At 38.4% G+C, this 17232-nt stretch overlaps 1 long non-coding RNA gene across 1 annotated transcript in view; it reads right to left on the reverse strand.

Annotated features, from left to right (window-relative positions):
* The window catches only part of LOC111095270, a 199652-nt gene extending 182869 nt beyond the window's left edge, over window positions 1-16783 (reverse strand). The window contains exon 1 of the long non-coding RNA XR_005357238.1: window positions 16686-16783. This is a non-coding gene — a long non-coding RNA (uncharacterized LOC111095270). The remainder of the gene's footprint in view (window positions 1-16685) is intronic.
* Between the last annotated feature and the right edge of the window lie 449 nt (window positions 16784-17232).

Below are 17232 nucleotides of genomic sequence, written 5' to 3' on the forward strand. Positions count from 1 at the left end.
AAAGACTCGGGAAAGATCTGAACAAACATCTCTGGCCCACAAGATGACTATATTTCTTATTGTGCGTTGATAAATTGATACTTTGATGACACATCAGTTTTGTATTTGTTTACTTAGCGAGTCATTTTTTCAGTGTTTTGTCATTACTGGGTGCCAGTAAAACAGTATCTGGTCCCTTAAGTAGAGTCAGAGCCAGTGAACATCTCTCTTAGAAGCCACTTTACCATTACCAGTTTCATGTCTGTCTGTTTGTGACAGGTACACTTTAAAGGCAAAAATTATTATTTTACGAGTTGCACCAGTGTTTCTTTGAGGGAAACAACTAACTGTATCAGGCAAATACCATGATGATCACATCAAGGTTGATGTTGGAGGGATGGTGTGGAAGAAATGAAATGAACAGAAATTTCTGATGAAAGGAGGTAAAAGAGGCATGACAGAATGAAGGAACAGAAAGCCAAAGGACCCTTATTAAGATGGAAGAAAGTCAGGATGCCTAGGTGGCTTAGTAGTTAAGTGTCTGCCTTAAGCCCAGGGTGTGATCCTGGAGTCCCGAGATCGAGTCCCACATCGGGCTCCCTGCATGGATCCTGCTTCTCCCTCTGCCTCGTTCTCTCTCATGAATAAATAAATAAAATCTTAAAAAAAGATGGAAGAAAGTCAAATCCCTGTCTGTCACACATTGCCAGTGTAATTTATATACTCCACTACTACATTACCAGCAACACATTAGAAGTTCTGTCAATTTTCTGCTCAAGGGGGAGACTCGTGTAGATTTTTTTGGATAGCTATGTTACTGCAAACACTGTTGTTACACCTAAGAGAGCTATGTGCCAGGTCTATTCTGACATGTGCCTGAACAGAGACACCATCTACAAGGTGGTCCACAAACTGAATTAATTCAGAGGAGACAGCAACCGAGAATAAGTCATCCTCCCAACCCTCGAATCCCTGAATGTTTGAGAAGGTTGATTTCTCTGTTGCTTTTGAATCTGAAAGCACAGGCCATTTCTATTGATATTTGCATGTCATAGTTATTAACATCACAGGAATTAATAGAAAGGAGGGATCATTTTATATTGGGGCAATCAAAGAACGTTTCATAGATGATGTGGCAGCCAAGGAGGACTTTGAGGCATAAGCTGTATCCTGATGAGCTAAATCGATGCTAAATAGGGGATGTCACCTAGTGGTTAAACAGGTGTTATCTCCTGGTTAAATAGGGGAGGTGGGAAGATGAATTATGTAGAAAGGAGGTTGTGAGGGTTTGTGAAAGTAAAAGTTGTGTGGTAGTTGTTGAGCAGAACATCCGGTTGGAGGGATGTATGTAACGTCTGTATCACTCTGTGCACAGGAAGGATGGCTAACCATGCAAGCATGTGACAATCAGAGGTCCTGGGGCCTTGCCATCTTCTGAGAGGTCATTCACCAGGCATGAAATAGAGCCTGTGATTCACTGGGCAGCTATAAATGCAGAATCCAGGTAGTGCATCTGAAGTCAGGGACAAGGAAAAAGCAAACATGAGTCCCTCTGGGGCTACTTAGAAGTGCCAATGGAAGATGGGCCAATGCTATTGATGCTGCAAACCCTGGCTGCCAGCCCATCTCTGATTTTAGTGACATTCTGATGGACAGATCCGTGTGCTCTGACTGCATCCCACCCCAAACAGACATAGTAAGATTCCGTTTTTCTGCTGCAGGCATTTCTTTTTCCCAAAGGCTACTTAGCTCTTTATCTAGAGCGGTGCAAAAAGGTGGGGAAATAAATACCTTCCAGGAATGCCCCACTATTGAGGAATGGAAATTAGAGGTAGATGCCCCTGCTTTAGGTTTCAGACTTAATGCTGACACTTAATTCTAGTAGGTTGTAAAGAAAGTCCCCATGAGCACTGAGGCCCAGCTGTTCACCAGAGTAGCCTGCTTTATAATGCACCTTCCTCTGCTTGACCTACCTTCCCCATTCCCTCACTCCTGTTTTCAGAATTATTTCCCAAATAAACCTGCTTCCAAATCCTTGTCTAAGACTTTGTAGTATGAAATTTGTCGATTAGAAAATAAGTTGAGAGGACTGGGTGCCTTGGAGATACAGGTAGGTAAAAACTAGAATATTCTTTTTCCTAACTGAGTCATGGCACTTAAGGAAAGAGTTCGCTCTTGTAGGAGTCAGGGGGAATGGGTCTGTATTAATAAGTTGGAACCAGGACGCAAGTGTTCTAGATCCCTAGACTAAGACTTTTGGCATTTAAACCATGGAGAACTACTAAGATTTGGGAGGCCCAGAAGTCACAGGATAAAATCAAATTTATAGTGGGGAGGTTAGTATGCCTAGAGTAGAGAGATGAATTTAGTTAAGACCCCGGCTACAGACAGAGAGACCTCTGCTGGGTTAATCAAAAACAGATAATGCTTTCCATATTTTTCTGCAGTTTAAATTTTATGTAACTTTTAGATATTTATATTCTATATTTGTATTCTTAGGGAAAATGATAGGTTTTCCGTGTGTATCTATCGTATGTGAGTATCCTTGTGATTCTCTTCCTGACACCATGAATTCTCAATAAGCCTTTGACTCTTGGGCCTCAAGATCTAACAGCTAATTTGAGGAGAAAGCATCTGAAAACCTGCTCAGATCTTCCTGGCTCAGTAGAAACCAGGCATACTAGTTACTTGATGAAAAGTGAAGATTGGCCTCTTCTTTGGAGGATTTGCCTTCACAAGGTGAAATTGCATGAAAATAGGAAATGTTTTATTTCAGAATGGCTGAATACAATATCAATATTTATCTTGGAGGTTGTTGGCATCCTATTAAAAAAGGTTCAAGTGCAATTTGGAGAGATGCATTTGGTGGGCTTGCAAGGAAAATCGGCTTTCCATTGAATTCAGAAGGCAGTTTGTAATGAAATTCTAAATTGAGTGAAATTGGTCCAATCTAAAAACCCAGAAAAGAAATTTAAGTCTTTTTAGAAGACCTTAGTCAAGTTTCAAATCAATGGGAGCCGATATATTATCTGAGGCATATAATGAAAACCAAATTTTCACCAGGCTCCAACAGGCCTGTGCCATTAGAATTTTTGAGCTTTAGCAGAACCTGCAAGCAGAGGCACAGAAATAAATAGAAAGTCAGGAACGGATGTCACCAAAAATTAGTTTAGAGAATTTTTATTGTCCTGCACTCCCTTTGGCCTGGCATTCAAAGCCCCCCATGTGTTATCTTCAGCACAGGTTTATGACTTTGTATGAGAGGATTTTAAATGGAATCCTTTTTCTGCTTCTGTTTCTCTCTGAAGCTCCCCAAAACCAAGAACACAACCGAGGCCAGTGTCAAGTGTTCAGCCATTCCAAAACTGATTTCTAGTCCCTTAGCTCTCAAGATCTATCTTTGAGGGGCCAATGGAGATCATTTCCTTAAAGATGCTCACCAGTTCCAGAGAAATTTCCCTCCTTCATGCTTTTTTCTCACTTCAAGTCAAATGAACAAGGATTTAAAAGAACCTTTTGCAAAACTAAAATCTGAGGGCTACAGTAGATTGATGTGTGATTCATACACTTGAGAAATCTACATGTGACAGGTGATGGCTGTGGTCCAAAGAAGTACAGCAGAGCATGAAAGAGACCTGGTTCTAGAAAAAACTAACAATACTTCCACTCACAGCATGGAGACAAGAAGCGCAAATTCCCCAAGTCGGTCCCTAGGAGAGATGGCAAGCACACCCACTCCTGCTTTCACTCCTGTGTCCCATTTAGTTGTCTTATTGCAGACACTGTAACATAGATAGGTCTTTGATTCAAAGTGGTGACATATGAAAAGTGGATCTTATAATCCTAGGGCCATAGAAAGATGTCTTTGAGGACTTGCAAGAAGTGAATGAAAACCATGACCACATTCAGAATACATGTGTATTACCTATCTATTCTTATCAAAATGAATTGCTAGTGTTTCCAGTATGGAAGAAATTCAAGGCAGTAACCTCCACTAAGTGACCATTTGATCTCCTCAAAGAATGGTGCCACTTGCAGACCAAGAGTTGAGCTCTGTTGCTGTCAGGTTAGACTGTGGCAGTGGCAGCAGCTAGATCACTTTTGGTTAATGGGACCTCATGCATATCCTTCATCTTTGCTGTCATGGCCTGTTCACTTACATTGTAATTCTGTTAGAAATGAGGAGGCCAAGGATAGAAGCTGGTTTACACCAACTCGCCAAGGCATTTTTTTCTCTTTGATTGGTCAGGGTCCCTTTTGTGATGAATGAGCACTAGTGGAAATTAACAAATAAATATCTTCTCACTTGATGTCCTTCTTGATATCCTTGCCTTCTCATACCCCACACCTCTTTGTTACTGATCTTCCAGCCTTTCTCCTTCCACACTTCTTCCAGCCAGCCAGGACACTTACCACTGCCCAAGTTCCATATATAAGCTGACTTCAGGGAACTTCCCTTTCAATACAAAGTGGATAATCAAATCTCTCTGCCAATTGGGAGAAATTTCTCTTGCAATCATCTATCAAGGCTATCCATTAGTAGGCTATAGTTAAGGTGAAATCCACTATAAGCTTATATTCACGTACTGAGCCTTCAGGGTTCTGATGGCTCATATTGACATGCACTTCATTTCACTGGGTCACACAGATGCATGCTGCTTTGGGAAGGACATGACCTTAGACAAGACAAGTTCTCAGTTCTCTATAGAAGACTCTGAAGGAAATAGCAGGAGGAGACTCTTTCCTGACCAGATTCTTCAAAACTGGGCAATAAATCCTTCATGAATGTGATCTGGACAATGTATCTCCATGTTGACCATTGTTTACTCCTTGTATCCTCCAGATGAATTTATCCATGTACATTGAGGAAATGGGTTTCTGTAGGATTCTGGTAGAGCTCTATTCTTGAGGGGAGCTTGTAAGATGAATGATGGAAGGATAAACATTACTCATCCAGCTACAGTTGGTCTCAGGGCTGCAACTGTTATTTATCATCTCTCCACTGCATCATCCTTTCTAAGTTCCCTTTCCTCTTGGCCACTCCTACTCTTGGTCTTGATAGATGGCTTACAGAAGCAGACTCTCATCCTTGAGGGACCAGACCCTCTGGTCATGACGTCTTTTTCAGTTAGAGGTTTCTCTGTCTATCCTTTTACCATCACAACTGGAAAGGGGATACCAAGAGGCACCCAGGTGGGTCACCAGGATTCCACATGGGATCCTCCCTCCTTGCATGAAAGCATGGGCCATTCCAGAAGTTGTATTCTTTACCTGTTGCCTCACACATATTCACAAATATCTGTGCAATGAGTAAAGATCTTCATGTATTTATTAATATAGTGTCTACTTGTAATTCACTCTTGTACCCCATTTCCAGGAAGTGAACTAATTAGTTATTGCTAAATGTATAACTTAGGAGAGTTTTCACTAATTACAGTATAAGAAAAAGTATAATATAAACCATGGCTTGAAAGTTTCCCACTAGTTCCCAAAAGCTATGTTTTCTCATTCCCCTTTAGTTTCAGATCAATTTGTGCGAAAATGTTGCTCAGTCAATTATCTTTACTTGTATCCCATGACTCATTAAAATGAAACTTCTGCTTATAAGACTATCTGAGACTATTTTGCTGAAGTCTTTTAGAATGGCTAGTGTGAGCTACAGCTCTATTCAATTAACCCATTGAACACTATATAATTACTCTTTTATTATCTCATTGATTAGATCTTGGGATTAAAAACAATAAATAAAATATAATCTCTTCTCTTGTGGAGTGCAGCCTCTGCAAGAGGCTTCAATAGGGGCTATTGTAGAGAATGCAGAAAGTACAGAGAGAATCCTAAGGGGAAAGTTATAAACTAAAGCAGATGAAGCTAAGGAGCTGAATGGTTAAGGAAGGAAGCATTCATAGAGAGTAAGCAAACTGATCTGGAGATGAAGACCAGTGTGAAAAGAATATCCCAGGCAGAGTGATGGTTCAGAGGCTTTTAGAAGGATGTAGCACAGAACTACCAGGGAATGCTGAGTTGTTTGATGTTGTGTGTCCAGAAAAACAGCACAGATCATGAAACGTATTCAGTGACACACTGAAAAATCGTGGATTACAGTGAGGGACAATAGTCCTTCAAGGTTTTTTTCTTTTAGATATATCATTTTAGTGAAAATATGGGCTATGAATTGGAATGGAAGATTATGGAAGTCAGGAGACACAGAGTGAAAAAAAAAGAGTAAAATTGAATACTCATCTGTTGAATTTGTATTATTGTTTCAGGGACTGAAAGCAGAAAGAAGGCCATACCTTTCCTTGCTTTGGTTTCCTTGGGGTTCTATAGTTCAACTGCTCTACCAAGAAAGAGATGAACCAGTCCTGGTCATGGGAGGGTACCAACATGTGCAAAATATCTACTCTGGGAGGCCCTATGCCAGATATTAAATATTTGGTAACACATGTAATTCTTTCACCAATGCATTGAAGAAATATAATTATCTCCATTTGACAAAAGAGGGTAGATTTTTTTGATAGAATGAGGCTAAATTTGGAACAGACCTACATCCATCAGCTGTACATCTGAAACATGCTTCTGCTACATCACAATTGTGTGATTTAGGGCATATTACTTGAAGTTGATGATCTTTAAATTTACTTATTTCTAGAATGGGGAACATGCTTTATTCTAGCAGTAATGTTGAACATATGAGAGAAGGTAGATATGAGAGAAGGTAGATAAACTTCTCCCAGTGCCTGCAAATCACTAGTTAATCAGTAAGTGGGATATTACATTTCACATTTGATCAGGATGTACAGTGGCGCCATTGACTGTGATGAGGAGACAGGCTGAGGTACAAGAGTGAGAGACATGGCTGAATTTTTAATTTGGGCAGTACTGATTTAACAGGCCCAGGAGACATTGAAGGAAGGGCTGGTGCTGTCATGGTCCACAGCACTTCTTGAGGGTTTTTGTGGAGCGTGGTTTTCAGCACACTGAGAATTCCTTCCCTCAAGAGTCTGGAAGAGGAGTTTCTCCAGCATCATTGGAACTTGTTCCTCTTCAAGCAGGCAGGGTCTTAGAAGTTGATATATTTAATGTCTATGGGGGCAACCTTCAACCAGTGAGAGGTGAGAGTTGTGGATACAGGTGCCAACTGTCCCAAGCTCTGGTGGGATCATTCTGAGGTTGTTCCATACATATTACAGAGAGTCTTCAATAGGATGAAATGCCCATACCAACAATGATGCCCAACTCTTCATTAACACTGCATTCCTTGCCTCATTTTGGCAATTCTTTTGTGCTTCCTATAACCCCCCACCACTACCACCACCACCAAAAGTGATCTGTACCTAAGTTGTGGCTTCAAGATTAATTTAGAGAGAATCCAAACTAGGACATATATCCAAATGAAAATAGCTGTTGGTTTACAACATATACCTAATTGTTAGCTCAGTTCTGGATATATAAGTGGCATGCAGTGAATGATTTCTGAATAACCAAATTGATGAATCTACTGACAATAGATTTTAAAATTAAGTTTAAGTTATAGAGTATAAATGAAAATTGAAAGTTTGGATTTGGATGGGCTTACTACAAAAGAAAATATTGAATAGTAAGAATACTGGGACAGAATTTGGATAAGCATCAACTTTTCACTGTTGTAAAATATACATAACATTTACAGGTTTAACCATTTTTAAGTACATAACTCTGGTATTAAATAGATTCACAATGTTGTGCAACCACCACCACCACCCATCTCCAAAACATTTTCATGTTCCCATTACTGAAAACTGAAATTCTGTTCCCATTAAACACTAACTCCCTATTTCTCTCTCCCCAGCCCTTGGCAACCTTTTAAACACCAACTCCGATTTATCTATTTATTTATTTATTTATTTATTTATTTATTTATTTATTTATTTATATTAAATTTGCCAACATATAGTACATCATTAGCTTCAGGCGTAGTTTTCAATAATTCATCAGTTGCATATAACTGTGCTCATCCAGTGCTCATCACATCACCTGTCCTCCTTAAATGCCAACTTTTAATGATCAGCTGTAGAAAGACTGACCAACTCAATAGAGTGGAAGGTGTTCACAAAAGAATAGCAAATGAAAGCTATTCTTGAAATTCAGAGGAGATGGTTTTAAGAAAGGAAAAATGGCTCATGCAATTTGATGCTGCTTAGAGATCAAGTTTGGTAAGACATAAAATACATCTATCAGATTTGGAGAGGAGATATGTGTGGAGTAGTGAACACAGAACCATGGTTATAGTGGACAAAGGAGAAAATTGGACACAGAGTGAGTCCAGTGAGCCTATCCTGGTCTTCTATCTTATTTACTCCACAAGCAGTTACTGAGTGTCCAAGTTCTATTATACATTGTACTTAAATTGCTGAAATGGTGTAATATCTTTTCACATGAGAGTTCAGGATCCAGAACTCTCTCAGAAATTTTAGCTAATTAACCTAAGTCTGATGCTCTATTATGTACTAGGCTCTATACTAGGCTCTATACTGGGTTATGTGTTATCCATTTTTTTAAATTAGGTACTTCTATCATAATTTTATGGATAAGGGAGAGGGAGATCTGTGAAATTAAGAGAAACTAATTTTCCTGTGGCATTTTAATACTACGTGTAGATGGTGCAATCAGAGTGGGTTTAAAGTCTGATGCTCTTGTCACTATTTTGGTAGGTGCATAGCTTAGGAAGTTGTGCTGCCCTGCAAAATCTGGATAATTAAGGATTAGAAAAGGGAAGATTGTGGGCTAAGTAAATGTATGGGGTTTAGGCATATTTTGACTCCAAGTGACAAAGCCACACATTTATGTATGACTCGCTGCCCTCTATCAAAAGCATGACTGAAAAAAAAAAAAAAAAGCATGATTGTTCAAAATGCAATTGGTACCAAGCTCAGGTTTAATTTTCTCTTGAGTACTAATAGCACTAATGTGGGGGTAGTCTCAGGAGTATCCTCCTCTGCGTGGGCTTCTCTGAAGCCCGTATCTCCCCTTGGGCAAGGGAGTTCCCATTGCCTCTTGCCTCTATAAGTGAGTTTAAACATTTTCCATTGCAGTTTACAGAAACTGAATTCAGATTGACTAAAACTAAACTTAATTTCATTTAGATTAAAATTGACTCCATTAAAAAGAAAAGTCAAGAGATTGACTAAATTAAAACACGACTTCATAAAAACATTCCAACAGCATCTTTGGAACTTGGTTTTCCTTTGCTAGCTCAACTCCTATTTGCAAGATATTGCTTTCATTCTTAAGTGGAGTCGCTCCATGTGGTGCCAAGAGGGCTCCCTACAGATCAAAGCTTACATTCGATCACACTCAATAACTGTAGAGGCAAGATTTCACTTTTCTCTTAGTCACAGTCCAAATGCCAGAACTGGTCATGAAAGTCCTTGCTTAGGTCATCTGCACATCAAGGGGATAAGGCTCTGGGGGAGTCTTGCCTGGACCAAAGGTATCAAGAGTGGAGGGGATGGGATGGGGTGGATCTCCAAAGAAAGTATGAGAAAGAGTATTGGAGGCTTTAAAGACAAAACCTTAGATGTATTTTCAGAGCATTCATCACAACGTATTTCAATTTTCTATCTCCTTCACTTAAGTCAAGCTTCGCATGTTACATTGGTGTATCTCTTTATCAAGCTTCTACCCAACATATATCAATTGGGCATCTAATGTATACTAGGAGCTATACTAAATCCTTAGGACAGTGATGAATAAGTTAAACAAACAGGTCCTCTAGATTCATACAACTTAGAGTCTTTTACAGACATAGACATGGTAAATGAGTGATAAATTTTATGAAAGCAGAAATATAAGGTTCTAAGGATTTCAAAAAGCCTAGAATTGGAGAGTTTTAACTAGTCCAGGAGGTCAGGAAGGCTCTCTCCAGTAAGGAATAGATGCAGATATACTTATAGATAATAGATATAGGTAGATCTTAATAGATGATCCCTGAATGAGAAAATAGATACTTTAGGCACTATTTTAAATGGTTATAGTAATATCCCATGATGTGAGTAATTTCATTTTGCAAAAGACCTCCACATTGTATATAGAGTTCTCATACACTATGCATATATGCATGCACACCCACACATACCCACCCCCGCACACCCCAAATATGTATCTACCATCCCTTACATATGTGTTTTGAGGAAATGTAAAAGATCAATGAGACAAGAGTATACCCAGCAGGTCAGACTGGGTCTTGATGAGACTAGAAAAGTGAGCAGGGATCATCTCATGAAGGATCATGTTGCTTAGCTAATGGTTTGAAATTCCAGGAGCCCTTGGAAGGCTTAAGTTAGCAGACTAAAGCTTCACCCGTTGGAGAGGTCATCTGGCTACAATGCAGAGAATGTATTGTAGCAGAGTGCATATTAGGAGTGGAAACAATGAAATTGAGTAGTCTCTCAATAGACTCCCTGTAATGAATGAATAAATAGCCACTTTAACTGTATCATCCTCTTTGGGTTATAAAAAACTAACATATTCAGTTACTTAGGGTTTTTACTTTGTGATACACCTTCACATGTATCTGCTCACTTTCTTTAGGTGGGTATTGTGAAGAAACAGAGCCTAACTGGTTTATCAAAGCCATAAGACCAGTAATGCCTAGGTCCCTGACTTTCTCATCTAGGATCCTGGGCATGAGATCTGTCACTTGCCCTCATCTTTGTATGGAGGAGTCAGCAGCTTGAAAGAACAGAGTGTGGGACTCCCTCCACCATTGATTTGCAGTGCAGCCTTCGTAAATTGTGTCCCTAGATTTTTTTGCCCCTGCTCACGTGTAAAAGGGGGTGCTAATAAAATTTTCTGTCTTTCACTCAGCAGGATAATCATGCTAATCAGATGAGAAACTGTGTGTGCGGTGCTTTGTGAGTTTACTCATTCATTAAAATTTATTAAGTGCCTATTATACACCAGGAACTGAACCACATATTGGGGACATACATCCAAATGATACATAATCTCTTACTTTGGTTAACAAAAGAAAGGAAAACAATAATTAAGATACAGTGCATCAGTTGTTACAAAGGTTATGCAAAGGATGCTATGGTAGGGCCCATGTGGAGGAGTCCTTAGGCCACTTGAGGTGAGGCCTGATCAGAAAGAAATGCCTAAAGGAAGGAATACTCACAATTAATTTTGAATGCAGCACTCCAAGTGTTTAGTTATTAGTTGGAATTTTCAGTTATTCTTGTTATTATGAATTGATGTTAAAACATGTACTATTAATTTTCTTGTTATTAACAACATGAAAGGGAACTATGAAAGAGCCTGTTTAGATTATTTCAGCACGTAGATATGGTGGAACTTCCTGGGAATGAGTCTTCCTTCTCCTACACAGATGGCTCCCAGCAAGAGGGCAAATTTCTTTCCAGTGGGAACCACAGTGCAGCAGCTGGCAATTCTGATACTTGCATAACTGTCAATTTTTACCCCAAATCTGCTTCCTCTGTGTACATGCTATAAATCACCTGGATTTTATTAGGAAGGCATTATGCTTCTTAACAAGATAACACCTTCAGGAGGTGAGACTGTTTGCCTGTGCCACAAGTAAATGACATTTTAAAAAAAATTAGATGCTACTGTGGTGGGATCGAATAGATTGAAATACAGGGCAGCAAGCTCTTTCCTTCTTTTATAAACAAAACCTTGTTTTTTATGACTCTTCCACTTGTATCTGAGCACTGAGAGATTCTAAACTTGAAATCATTGAATGTATAATATAAGTGATATATTCTACTTCAAAGAGAAGTTTAAATATGTTTTCTTGCCCTCCTGTCCTCTTCTGCCTTTCTTTTCTTCCCCTTTTCTCTTTCTTTTCCTTTCCTTCCTTCCATTCTCTCTCTCTTTTTTTCATGCTAGAGCTTATAACTATGTGGACAAATTAGGGAAAAACTTGGATTAAAAGAAACTATTGGAATATGACGAAATGAACAAAAAAGTACTTTTAGAAATTGATGCACACTGAATTTAAAGCTAGGGGACTTACCTAAAGACTCCATCAAAACAGTGTTAGAACTAATAAACATATTCAGTAAAATCAAAGGATACCAAATCAATATACAAAAATCAGTTTCATTTCTATACACCAATAATAAACTATCAGAGAGAGAAATTAAGAAATCAATTCCATTTACAATTGCAACAAATGAATAAAACCTATGAGTAAATTTAACCAAGGAATTAAAGATCTATACGTTGAAAGCTATAAGATATTGTTGAAATAAATTGGAGAAGACACAAATAAATGGAAAGATATTCCATGCTCAAGGTTTGGAAGAATTAATATTGTTTAAATGTCCATACTACCCACAGCAATCTACAGATTCAGATCTATCCCTGTCAAAATTCCAATGGCATTTTCCCCCTAGAAATAGAACAAGCCATCCTAAAATTTGTATGAAACAATAAAAGACCCCAAAGAGTCTAAGCAATCTTGAAAAAGAGAAACACTCTCTGACTTCAAAGTATATTACATAGCTATAATAACCAAAACAACGTGGTATTGGGATTAAAAAGAGATACATCCATCAATGGAACAGAATTAAGAGCCCAGAAATAAACCCAAGCATAAATAACCCATTAATTTACAACAAAGGAACCTAGAATAAACAATGAGGATAGGCTAGCATCTTTAATAAATGCTGTTGCGAAAACTGGACAGTCACATGTAAAACAATGAAACTTGATCACTATCTTACACCACCCACAAAAATTAACTCAAAATGGATTGAAGACTAGAATATAAGACCTAAAACCACAAAACTCTTAAAACATAGGTAATAAAATACTTAAAATTGGTCTTGGCAATTATCTTTTTTTCAATTTAACACCAACATCAAAGACAACAAAAGCAAAAATAAAGAAATGTGACTACATCAAACTCAAAAAGCTTCTGTACAGCAAAGAAAACCATCAACAAAGTAAAAAGACAACCTACAGAATAGAAAAAGATATTTTCAATTTGCATATCAGATAAGAATATATAAAGAACTCAGACAACTTAATAACAAAAGAAATCAAATAATCCCATTAAAAAATGGGCAGAGAGGGGATCCCTGGGTGGCACAGCGGTTTAGCGCCTGCCTTTGGCCCAGGGCGCGATTCTGGAGACCCAGGATCGAATCCCACGTCGGGCTCCCTGCATGGAGCCTGCTTCTCCCTCTGCCTATGTCTCTACCTCTCTCTCTCTCTCTGTGTGTGACTATCATAAATAAATAAAATTAAAAAAAAAAAGACCTATTAAAAAAATAAGTCTTTAAAAAAAAAAAAAATGGGCAGAGGAACGGAGTAGACATTTCTCCAAAGAAGACTTTCAAATGGCCAACAGGTACATGAAAAGATGTTCAGTGTCACTCATCATCAGGGAAATGCATGATACCACCTTACAATTGCTAGAACAGCTATCCACAAAAGCAAAGAGATAAGAAGCATCAGTGAGGATGCAGAGAAAGGGGGAACACGTATGTGCTGTTAGTGGGACACCATAGAAATCAATATTGAGTCACTCAAAAAATTTAAAAATAGAACTACCATATGATCCAGCAACCCCACTTCTGGGTATATGGCCAAAGGAAATAAAAGCTGAGTATCAAAGATACATTTGCACTCCCACATTCATTGCAAGCCTACATGTGGAAATGACCTAAGTGTCCATCAGTGGATTGAATAAATAAGGTGTGAAATATATATTACACACACACACACACACACACACAGAGGAATATTATTCAGCTTTTAGAAAGAAAGAAATTCTGCCATTTGCCACAACATGGTTGAATCTTAAAGGCATTAATCTAAGTGAGCTAAGCTGGACAGAGAAAGAGAAATACTGCACAGCATCAATTACATGTGGAACCTTAAAAAAAAAAAAAAAAGTTGAATTCCAGAAACAGAGTAGAAAAGTGGTTTCCAATGGCAAGGGGTTAGAGAAAATAGGGAGAAATTGGGTAAAGGGTATATATATTTTCAGCTGTAAGATGAACAAAGCCTAAGATTTAATGTATCACATGGTGACTATAGTTGATAATACTATACTGTGTAATTAAAATTTGCTAAGAAAGTAGAATTTAAATGTTGTCACTAAAAAAAAAAAAAAGAAAGAAAGAAAGCAGATTTGTGAGGTGGTGAATGTGTTAATTAACTATATAGCAAGGGTAAATCCTTTCACAAGGTATATGGATATAAAATCACCATGATGCACACTTTAAATATCTTACAATTTTATATGTCAATTATGCTTCAATAAAGCTGAAATTTAAAAAAAAAAAGTTAAAGGGTTTCAGAATGAGGGAGATAGTGAGAAATTTGCTGTAGATTAATTTGCTTTAATTTTATTTATTTATTTTTTTAGAGCAGGGTCAGGGAGGGGCAGAGGCAGGGAGAGAGAGGGAGAGCATCTCAAGCAGCCTCTCCACTAATCACAGAGCCCAGCGTAGGGATCTATCTCATGACCCTGAGATCACGATCTGAGCTGAAATCACTGGTTGGGCACTTAACCGACTGAGCCACCCAGAAGCCCCTGCTCTCTCTCTCTCTCTCTCTCTCTTTTAATGCTAAAATGATAACCATGATGATAATTATGAAGGTGATGATTATTAAAACAACTAAAGTTTTATAAGGTTTTATATATAATAAAGCAGTGATAGAGAAACAAGAATGTGGGATGTGTCTATTACAACACTGTTATTCTTTGAATGTCTCTTTCTAATATCTCAATATAAAACAATTTTCAGTCACCTCAGTTCTTTAGATAACTCTAGAAAGAGTGAACTGCTAGAGATTGAGCATTCTGTTATTACTACCTTTAGAAAACATGTTTAGCCAAGTCTAAGAGCATCTTCCTTTCTAAATAAAAATATATTAAATATTTAATCCCTCCTGAATATGTGCTTCTCAAACAGCATGTGTTTTATAATTTGAATTTAGTAAAAGCCATCTTCCCTCAAATAGTTATACCACGGTGACTATAGAAATCACTTTAATATTATACACAGTTATATGCTTTAAATTATAACAAAATCCACAGGATGGGCAGTAGCAAAATATTACTTGGGATAGATATTAGTTAGAGTAGGCATCTACACAAAAATCACAAAGTCACTATTGAAAATCAGGCTCAGAAAGCTAGTAGTCTAAATTAAAATTTTAGACCTATAAACTGCAAAAAGAGGTATGGAGTGAATCTCAGCTATCAGAATTACTAAGAAGATAGAAAATATTCTCAAGAGTGTAAAGAAGCACATGTCTTTTTATTTCAATAATGCAAAACAAAGTAAATAAAATAACTCTGGTTTATGTCCAACTTTAGGGATAAACCTTTGACAAAATGGAAGATAGAATAATGTTTAGAGAACAAAAAAAATGTCATACATTTATATAATGCAAAAGTCAATGAGCAGTTGGAAGAAGATGGGAGGCAAGAAAAGAGTGTGGTCATGTTTTCATGTAAATAAAGAAGGGAAGCTCCAAAGACAACATAAAATTGATGACTGTGTAAAGAAGTGGAGAGAAGTAGCTATAAAAATGGCAAAAGAATAGAGAGGAAAAAAATAGCTAAATTCTCACCAATTATGGCCAAAGCCAACAAATAATATCTTAAAAAAAAAAAAAAAAAAAGCAGTCATGATATTATAGAAGTGGCCCCTAGAGGACAAAAGAAAAATATTTAAAAAGGAAACTAGGAAGGAGAAGTCAGAATAAAGAGGATAAGGGGGAAGTGGGAGACCGGATACAGTGTGGAAGCATCTAGAGAAAAAGACATGGTTGGCTCTTGGGGGAGGACACATGAGTGAGCTATTACTCAGTTATTACTGGAGGAGTTGGAAGAAAGTCATGTCTTGTTTGTTTATTTTTTCCTTGCATTGAGAGAGACTCAAGTGCTTTACATCCTTTATGGAATGAACCACTATAAGAAGAGATGATAAAGGTATGGGAGAGAGAATGGAATCAGTATTGGAGGAAGGCTATAATCGGTTGACACATCTCCAAGATGGGGAGGGGTTAGAAGCCAATGCTCCGGAAGAGGACTCATTTTCACAGGGCAGAAGAGGACTCTACACTGAGGCTGGGAGGAGAGAGACAAGGGGGGGTGCAGATGCTAGCACTGCCATCAACTCTCTTCTCTCTCAGTAGTATTTTTTTTAATATTATTTATTTGAGAGAATGAGAGTAAGAAGGAGGGGCAGAGAAGGGAGAGAATCCTAAGCAAACTCCCCACTGAGCACAGAGCCCGATGGGGAGCTTGATCTCTACACACAACCTGAGCCAACTTCAAGACTCAGATGCTTCCCTGACTGAGGCACCGCAGCCACCCTCACAGTAACATTTTGTAACCTAAACCAGAATCTCATTGGCATTTAGCACGGCTGAAGGAAACTGAGTCCATTTGGACAACGTGACCATGACAGTGCCTCCCTTTACAAAGAGTCAGATCCAGCCAGGCTTTTTCTTTTGCCTATTTCTCTTATCTGAGTTTTTATGACTGAATACAAATTCTTTATCTGCTTACTTGCTAAGTACCTACTCCCCTCTTGACTCTTTTCCCTTGAGGTTATATTGCCCCTGGGACATACCATCAAGCCAATGCATCTGAAGTCTTTGAAATCCAATCTACCCACAGTACTGTGTTTAAAAAACAAAACAAAACAACAACAACAACAACAACAAAACCCACAAACCTGCCGGGGTTGCCTGGGTGGCTCAGTCCGTTAAACAGCTGCTTTCAGCTGAGGTCGTAACCCAGCTGGGATCCTGGGATTGAGTCCCACATCAAGCTCTCAGTTCAGCAGGGAGTCTGCAGCTCCCTCTCCTCCCCCTGCTCCTCCCCTGCCCCCTCTCCCTGCTTCTGCTATCTCTCTCTCTCTCCCCCCTTCTCTCTCTCAAATAAATAAAATCTTTTTTTTTTTTTTTTTTAATGCCAAAACGGATGCTTTGTTCTGTGCCTGTGTCAGGATGCAGTTTTAGAGTGAAGGAAAATCAGCTCTGGGAGAGCCTCCGGGGAACCTCGATGTCTGACAGAAAAAGGGAACTTCAGTTTCATCCTATCTCCTATGTTTAGGACTTTAGCTTTTATTATGTTACTGCTACCCAATCTAGAAAAGGAGAGAAAAATAAACCCACGCCATTCTGGGAATAAGTGATGTCATTTCAATTTTACAAGAAAGGGAGAGCAAGGTGGCAGAGGGGAAGGAAACTATCTGCTGGAAGAACAGTATGATTAAGGTT

Source organism: Canis lupus, chromosome 3 (genome assembly GCF_011100685.1).
Source record: "Canis lupus familiaris isolate Mischka breed German Shepherd chromosome 3, alternate assembly UU_Cfam_GSD_1.0, whole genome shotgun sequence".
Taxonomy (NCBI): Eukaryota; Metazoa; Chordata; class Mammalia; order Carnivora; family Canidae; genus Canis; species Canis lupus.